The sequence below is a fragment of the Urocitellus parryii genome, chromosome 15, assembly GCF_045843805.1.
Source record: "Urocitellus parryii isolate mUroPar1 chromosome 15, mUroPar1.hap1, whole genome shotgun sequence".
NCBI classification, from domain to species: Eukaryota; Metazoa; Chordata; class Mammalia; order Rodentia; family Sciuridae; genus Urocitellus; species Urocitellus parryii.
Window position 1 is genome coordinate 29,845,092 of NC_135545.1, and position 7,343 is coordinate 29,852,434.

The 7,343-nt window shown below is 42.4% G+C and overlaps 1 pseudogene; it reads left to right on the forward strand.

The window, feature by feature from the left end:
- Positions 1 to 5,911: 5,911 nt before the first annotated feature.
- On the forward strand, positions 5,912 to 7,112 carry LOC113185239 (aldose reductase-related protein 2 pseudogene; annotated as a pseudogene).
- The last annotated feature ends 231 nt before the right edge of the window (positions 7,113 to 7,343 follow it).

Below are 7,343 nucleotides of genomic sequence, written 5' to 3' on the forward strand. Positions count from 1 at the left end.
AGTTCAGGTAGGGCACAGTTAACGCACAGCAGCAGTGGTTCTGGTGTATGAGGGGTGGGCATACATGGAGTAGTAGTCACATCTCCAGAGTCTAGAGTTTGCACAGGTTTGGGGGGAGTCGGTGGCCCTAGCCCCAGATTTGCACAACACCACCTCCTTTGGGGATAGGAAGTACAACAGCATCTTCCTCTGCAGGAGGTTTGTGGCAGTAGTGGCTACTCGTAACCTCATGGCAAAAGCTGCTGGAGTCCCTGGAGGAGCAGGCTGCTGGAGTTCCTGCTGAAGAACACTAAGGAGGCCTCTGCCATGAAAGCTGTAGAGAGCCTACGACTGCTGTGGGGACTGCTGAGGTCCTCCGTGACAAGGCTGCCGGGGTCTTCTGCAGAGCAGACCACTGGGACCCACAGTGGCACCTGCTAAGTGACTAACACTATGGCTCCTGCCCTCTTTGTTGCCCCCTCATCCCACACTAGACATCTCAGCCAATATCCTCAACAATCCTTTCTGTGCAATTATTCTCCCTTTTTTTCTCCACTGTGTTGTTTTTAGTTCATAATGGGACCCCTGACCGCTCCTAGAGCTATCGCTGTCTAAATGCTGTTGGGGAGAGGAACATGGAGATTGGTATCAATTCCTCCACTCTATTGCTCCATCATCTCTGCTTTCTTGTTTTTTTTTTCCCCAAGAGACTGAGTCTCACTATGCTTCCAAGACTGGAACGCAGTATCTGTCACAGGAAAAATCCCACTACATATACTTGGTGTAGACACCAAACTGACCTAGTGCACTACAGCCTCAAACTCCTGGGATCAAGAGATTCTCCTGCCTCAGCCTCCCAAGAAGCTGGGAATACAAGCATGAGCCACTGTGCCCAGCTATCACCTCTGCATTAAGTTGTACTCTTTTAAAGTGTCCTTGGAAATGGATGCTACTAGTTATACCTCAGTGTGAATTAGATTATCCCCAGGGGCACTTACCTGTATTACAAGTTAAAATTCTACAGAGAACTTGAAGATGTTTGTATGCCAGGAAGAACATCTCAGAGTGGAAAATGAGCAGAAAACTGGGGAAAAAAACTGAAAGAATGGTAAATAGGCATTATTTATTTTGCAGTTCTCAATGACTTGTGATCAAAACGAAGTGAAGGCCAATGACTAAAGAGAGTCAAGCTTTGAATAGCAAGAGTGTCAGACTTCAGAATCAAACCCAAATAGTTCTCTTTTTCAGTTAAGAGAAAACTCAATATTCTGATTTCTCTTCCTGTAACAGGTTCCTCTGCTTTCAGACATGCCAATTTGCTTCCATTTCTCTTGTGGTCCAAAGAGTTAGAGAAATTGTTTTAGATTGTACCCATCCCAAGTTATGCACTTCTGATTTTTTTTTTCTCAACTGACCTCATTTAGCAGGGTGGAAGGCAGTTTTTCCTAGTCTATTAAGACTTCAATAAAATCATCCATTTCTAGTTAACTGGAATAGTATTCACATTTAGACCTGCATATTAATTGGCTGATAACGAGATGATAAAGCTGCTTTTCTCTGCAGGTGTACCAATCAATTTCAATGAAACAGAAAAAATGAGTTCTTTTCTTGTTGCATCTGAAATTAAAAAGTGATTTATATTTTCTAATAAAGTGGTTTTCATTGATCTCCTTCTGAAAATGTATGGTTTCATTTGCACTCTTTTAAATTATAATAGTTTCCGTTTGTAAAAGAATGATTTTCCAATATCATTTCTGGCTTCCAATTGATGATTAACTTTAATATGGATTTGAAAGGGTATGTTTCGGGGTATTAAGAGCCTCCATCCCCCCTCAAAAAGAAAAGGAAAAAAAAAACTTCTACTTTTAATGACCAGAATATCCTCAGACTACAAAGTTCTTTTCCTAAACACAATATTGTCAAAGGAAGTTATGTTTTCCCCCAAGAAATCCATTTTTCTATTTCACAAGTTTCCTTTTGTCATAGAATTTTATGCCTGTGCCAATTGTTTTCCATTTCTGTTGTGTCAGCCTGGCTATAGGGCATATGTGGAAAAGAGACTTTTTTTTTCCTCCCTCCTCCTACCCCCACAGCAAATTCTTACTTGGAGATGCTCACAGAATCCTGTTGTTATCCACTGAATTCTGGCAATGTAGAACTTGACAGAGCAATTGCATTTCACTTTAATTTAGTATTATGGTCTTCTGAGCCATGATGATTAAGCAGCCATGAAAGGAAACTATATTTCTAACATGGGATGGAAAAATCACAGAGTCCAGGGATGGTGTTGAGGGATCATAGCCATCTCACTTCTCTGTTACCCAGAGGCACCTGCTTTCACACCCAGGCTGCAAACAGGTGTTGAGTGGCATCAAGAGCCTGTGGGCATCAGACCTCATTGAAAGCAGGTACCGCAGACTTTGTCTGCCTAACTACACAGGAGATAAATGTGAGCCGAGGAAGGAATCGATGGACGGGGATGGATAGATGAATGGATGGATGGACAGATGGATGATGAATGAGTGGGTGGATTTATAGGAAGACCATTTGCAGCTCTCATGCAAAGATTACATTTGAGATGTGTCTTAAGTGCCTTCTACAAAAAGGTATTCCTTTCCCTCCTTGGCTCATAGAGCCTGAAAAGGCCCTACTAGTCCCAGGTGTTTTGTCGGGATTAAGTAATGCCGCCCTCTAAATTTTTTTTTTTAATGGTCTTTGAAGGAACAAGACCAGGATGGCTAATACCACAGTTCATCACCTGCCTTCCCATATATTTGGAAAATGTGGACCACATAATGACAGTGGGCTTGGCAGCAGACCTGGGAACATGGTAATGGGTTGAGGAAAGTGGTGGAGTGGGCAGGTCATGATAAAAAAGCACCTCTCTACTCCGCAGGGGACCCTGTTTCTAGTCCCACACCCAAGTACAATACTTCGCAAGGCTGTGGCCCAGCCTCTTTTCCTCCTTTGAACTCCTCTCACTCCACGCCGAGAATTGAACTCAAGGCTTTGCACGTGCTGGGCAAGAGCTATGCCACTGAGCTAAATCCTCAAACCCCTCCTTTTAACTTTCAAAGGATAATTGTCAACCAACCAGGGCAGAGGACTGATGACTTCTCTTTCCGCTTTTGCAAGAAGGAGCTGAGGGTGTAACTTGGTGCTAGACCGCTTGCCCAGCACGTGTGAGGCTTTAGGTTCAATCACCAGTTTGGGGGAGGGATGGGATAATGTTGAAGACTGAGTTAGACAGTACATGGAAAATCTGTGGCATAGAGAAGATGCTCAATGAACTCTCCTTTTTATTTTTACATTTTTCGCAGTCCTGGGAATTGAACTCGGGGCTTCACACATGCTAGGCAAGCCCTCTACCACTAGGCTACATCCTCAGTCCTATTTATTTTTATTTTGAGATAGTCTGGCTAAATTGCCCAGGCTGGCCTTGAACTTGCAATTCTCCTGCCTCAACTTCCCAAATTGCTGGGATTACAGGCATGGGCCACCATATTCAGCCAACATAATTTCACTTCTGTGCTTATTTTGTAGTGGAGGACACCAAAGTTTGAGGAAGATGACTTGTTCTTCCAAGGCCACACGGACTTAAAGGACAGAACCGATATTTCAACCCCAATATACATGACTCTCCAAAGTCCACACTCCAAATTCTAATCTGCCTCTTTCTTTGAGCTACTATTAAAAATAAATACTTCGGGCTGGGGCTCTAGCTCAGTTGGAAGGCTCTGGGTTCAATCCCCAGCTCCACAAAAATAAATAAATAAATACTTGATGATTCCAGCAACTCAGGAGGTTGAGGCAGGAGGATCCCAAGTTCAAAGCTGCCTCAGCAACTTAGCAAGGCCCTAATCAACTTAGTGAGACACTGTCTCAAAAAATAAAAAGGACTATGGAAGTAGTTCAGTGGTTAAGCACCCCTGGCTTCAACCCCTAGGACAAGTAAATAAATACAAAATTATGTACACACATACGTACTTGGAGCTGGGCATGTGGTCCATGCCTATAATCGCAGCAGCTCAGCAGGCTAAGGTAAGAACATCACAAGTTCAAGGCCAGCCTCAGCAATTTAGAGAAAACCTGGAGATGTAACTCAATGGCCTAATGCCCCTGGTTCAATCCCCAGTACCACTAAATAAATGAACACTTGGAGCTAGGGATGTAGCTCAATGGTAGAGCATTTGCCTAGCATGCTCAAGGCCCTGGGTTAGATCCCCAGCACCATAAAAAAAAATTTAAATTAAATTAAAATTTAAAAGCAACAAGGAAAAATAGACAAAAGAAAAGAGAGAGAGAGAAGAAGAGTTAATTAAGGAAATTTCACTGGATATTTCATGATGTTAAGAAATAATTATTAGGTTATCTCTCCCTCTAGAGATGGCCCACATTCTCCCTTGAATGTGTATTACTTATGTTTCCCCAAAATCTTCTCACTCTCAAGGTAGCTCACATTCTCCCTTTCCTAAACAATGTCTCTGCTTTCCTAAATAAACCTTTGTCTGCATCTCTGGGGGAAAAAAAAAAAGAAAAAAGAAGGAGGAGGAGAAAGAGAAAAAGAAGAAAGAATAATGAGTATCTCTTGGTTGATGCTAATAATATGCATTTTCCCCCCACAGATCCAGGGATCACACCTAGGGCCTCAGGTATGATAAGGTATTTTTCCTTAAACACAAGAGCCTCACTGATGAATTTGGGGTTGTGGCTCAGAGGAAAAGCACTTGCCTAGCATGCATGAGACACTGTGTTTGATCCTTAGCACCACATAAAAATAAAATAAAGGTATTGTGTCCACCTACAACTGAAAAATAAATGTTTTTTTTTAATTGTAGTTGAAATTATATGAGAACTGAACTTGGCTTTGCAAGAACTCAATGTGGAGGGAAAGTGGAGATCCACGATTGGCCTGTGTTCATGATTCCTAAGGCGATGTGAAATGCCAAAGTCTCTCAACTTTTGTACAAATCTGAAAAAGAAAATTTACAATAAGAAATTTGTCTAAATAAATAAAAAGGAAAACAGAACTAATTTTCAAAATGAGGCTGGGGGTAGAGCTCAATTGTAGAGTGTATGCTTAGCATGGACCAGGGAAAAGGTCCTGGGTTCAAACCCTACCACCACAAAATAAAAATGCAAAATAAAAACAATGGATGGATGTAAAACTTTGTGCATATACTAAAAAACATTAACTGGAACACTTCAAAAGACCAAACTTTACAGTGTACAAATTGCATCTGTGAATTTTTTTAGTGATATTAAAAAAGATGCTAAAATAGATTAAATTGCAGCATATTAGATTTTTTTTTCTAATTTGTTGTCTAATGCTTCTTTTCTTCTTTTTCTTTGAAGTACTAGGGATTGAACTCCAGATCTTACACATACAAGGCAAGCACCCTACCCTGCCCTGAGCTGCATCCCCAGCCCTTTCTAAAATTTTATTTTGAGACAGGGTCTCACTAAATTTCTTAGGCTGGCCTTGAACTTGTGATCCTCCTGCCTCAGCCTCCCAAGTACCTGGGACAACAGGCATGTTGTTTATATAACACTTCTTAGTAGATTTTTTTTGGGGGGGAGAATACCAGGGATTGAACTCAGGAGGACTCAACCACTGAGCCCCATCCCTAGCCCTATTTTGTATTTTATTTAGAGACGGGATATCACTAAGTTGCTTAGCACTCCACTTTTATTGAGGCTGGCTTTGAAATCATGATCCTCCTGCCTCAGCCTCCTGAGCCACTGGGATTACAGAGCTCTTAGTAGATTCTTTTTAATAAGTGGGCCTACACACACTTGGGGAAAAAAGAAAATGAAACCAACCAACTGTCATCTGTCCTTTTCCAGCCTATCTCATGAGTTGTGAACTATTACCCAAATGCTTTCACACAATCTTCTAGGATGTTTTCTCAGGACCATTTCTGCACCAACCATGGCCGTCCATGTGGAGGCCAGCACCATAGCCCAGATATCCATTTTGGGTCTGAGCACCTGGAAGTCTCCCAAGGAGAAGTCAAAGAAACTATGAAGGTAGCCATTGATGCCATTGATTCAGGACATTGCCACAAAGACTGTACCTGTGTCTATTAGAACAAGAATGAGGTAAGAAGAGAAGATTCAGAGAAGGTGGCAATGCAGAAGGACCTCTTTACTACTGTTAGCAAGTTGCACTTTTTTTTTTTTTTTTTTTGGTACTAGGGATGATTGAACCCAGAGGCTCTTAATCACTGAGTTACATCCCCAACCTTTTTGTTTTTTATTTTGAGATCGGGTCTCAGTGAGTTGCTGAGGCTGCTTTGAACTTTCTATCCTCCTGCCTCAGCCTCCCAAGCCACTGGGATTACAGGAGTGAGCCACTGCGCCCACCTGTGGTGCACCTTCTTTGAAAGAAGCCTTTGGAAGGAAGCCTATCAGAAGACCCTCAAAGAAAGAAGACCTTCGAGGATCTGAAACTAGACTATCTGGACACCTATTTTTATTCACTGGCCACAGGGATTTCAGTCTGGGAAGGAGTCAGTCATTCCCCGAGGACGATAAAGGCAATAGCCTCACCAGTAAATTAACATTCTTGGATGCCTGGGAGGTCATGAAGGTGGGCAAGGGGTTGATGAAAGTCCTTGGCATCTCCAACTTCAACCACTTCCATATTGAAAGGATCTTGAACTCAAATATAAACCAGTGACTAATCAAGTCTTTTGTCACCTGTACCTCCCCCAGAAGAAAATGATCCAGTACCACTTCAAGGGCATCACTGTCATAGCCTACAGCCCCCTGGGATCTCCAAATAGACCTTAGGCCAAGCCAGAAGACCCTTCCCTACAGGAGGACCCCAAGATTAAGGAGACTACTGTAAAGCACACACAAAAAAAAATCCCCAGCCCAGGGCTGGGGCTGTAGCTCAGCAGCAGAGCGCTTGCCTAGCATGTGTGAGGCACTGGGTTTGATCCTCAGCACCCCATACAAATAAACAAATAAAATACAGGTATTATGTCCATCTACAACTACAAAAAAATAATAATTTTTTTAAATCCTCAGTCCAGATTCTGATCCAGTTTCAGATCCAGAGGAACGTGGTGGTGATCCCCAACATCAATGCATGGTCAAGAATTTGCAGGTCTTTAACTTCTGATTGAATGATGAGGAGAGGGTGAGCCAGCCTCATCTTCAACAGAAACTGACGGACCTGTGTCCTGGCTGATGCCTCATTTGATAGAATATACCCCAAGGCCAAATACTGAAGTTGAATCTCCTGATATTACCTGGGGGACTCTTCCTCTTCACTGAAGTAGAACTCTCCCCCAGGTCCTGTCTTAACCAAGCTTGTATGAGATTGTACTGTGTCTGACCTTGTAAATCAGAATCTA